Source organism: Mandrillus leucophaeus, unplaced genomic scaffold (assembly GCF_000951045.1).
Source record: "Mandrillus leucophaeus isolate KB7577 unplaced genomic scaffold, Mleu.le_1.0 Scaffold35, whole genome shotgun sequence".
NCBI lineage: Eukaryota > Metazoa > Chordata > Mammalia > Primates > Cercopithecidae > Mandrillus > Mandrillus leucophaeus.
Window position 1 is genome coordinate 5,909,780 of NW_012103698.1, and position 1,873 is coordinate 5,911,652.

The window sequence follows — 1,873 nt, forward strand, 5'->3', positions numbered from 1 at the left end:
CAGCCTGGGTGACAGAGTGAGACTCTTTCTAAATATATACATATATATACACACACACACACACACACACAAACACACACACATATATATATATATATATATATAAAATAAAATTGATATGGAACCAAAAAAGAGTCCAAATAGCCAAAGCAATCCTAAGCAAAAAGAACAAAGGGAGAGGCATCACATTAGCCAACTTCAAACTATATTATAAGACTACAGTAACCAAAACAGCATGGTTGTGGTACAAAAACAGACACATAGACCAATGGAACAAAATAGAGAACCCAGAAATAAAGCTGTGCACCTGCAACCAACTGATCTTCGACAAACTTGACAAAAATAAGCAGTGGGGAAAGAACTCCCTATTCAATAAATGGTGCAAGGATAGCTTGTGAGCCATATGCAGAAGAATGAAACTGGACCCTTATCTATCACAATATACAGAAATCAACTCAAGATGGATCAAAGGCTTAAATGTAAGAAATCTTACATTTAAGAATTTTAGAAGAAAACCTAGGAAATACCCGTCTCCATATCGGCCTTGGGAAAGAATTTATGGCTAATCCTCAAAAACGATTGCAACAAAAACAAAAATTGATAAGTGGGGCCAAATTAAACTAAAGAACTTCTGTATAGCAAGATAAATTACCAGTAAACAGACAACCTACAGAATGGGAGAAAATATTCACGAACTATGCATCTGACAAAGAGCTAATAGCCAGAATCTAAAAGGAACTGAAATCAGCAATCAACAAGCAAATAACTCCATTAAAAAGTGGGCAAAGGACATGAACAGACATTTCTCAAAAGAAGACACAAAAGTAGCCAATAAACACATGAAAAAATGCTCATCACACTAATCATCGGAGAAATGAAAATCAAAACCACAATGAGATACCATCCCACAACAGTGAGAATGGCTTTTGTTAAAAGGTCAAAATATGCCAGGTGCGGAGGCTCATGCCTGTAATTCCAGCACTTTGGGAAGCCAAGGCCGGCAGATCAGGAGGTCAGGATAGGGAGACCATCCTGGCTAACACCGTGAAACCCCGTCTCTACTAAAAATACAAAAAATTAGCCGGGTGTGGTGGTGGGTGCCTGTAGTCCCAGCTACTCAGGAGGCTGAGGCAGGAGAATGATGTGAACCCGGGAGACGGAGCTTGCAGTGAGCTGAGATCATGCCACTGCACTCCAGCCTGGGCAACAGATTGAGACTCCTTCTCAAAAAAAAAAAAAAGTCCAAATATAACAGATGTTGGCAAGACTGCTGAGAAAAAAGGGAACACTTATATACTGTTGGTGGGAATGTAAATTAGTCCAGCCACTGTGGAGAACAGTTTGAAGATTTCTCAAAGCACTGACAGTTGAACTACCATTTGATCCAGGAATCCCATTACTGGGTATATATCCAAAGGAAAATAAATCATTCTACCAAAAGGACACATGCACCATATGTTCATCACAGTGCTATTCACAGTAGCAAAGGCATGGGATCAACCCAGATGCCCATTAACAGTGGATTGGATAAAGAAAAAGGGGTACATATACATCATGGAATACTATGCAGCCATAAAAATGAATGAAATCATTCTGTACTTTGTAGCAACATGGATGTGGCTGGAGGTCCTTATCCTAGGTGAATTAAGGCAGGAACAGAAAACTGAATACAGCACGTTCTCACTTATAAGTGGGAGCTAAACATTGGGTACACAGGGAGATAAAGATGGGAACAATAGACACTGGGGACTACTACATGCGGGAGATATGGGGGAAGTGAAGGGCTGAAAAACTACCTATTGCGTACTATGCTCGCTTCTTGGGTGACAGGTTGTCATATCCCAGACCTCAACATTACACAGTATACCTTTGT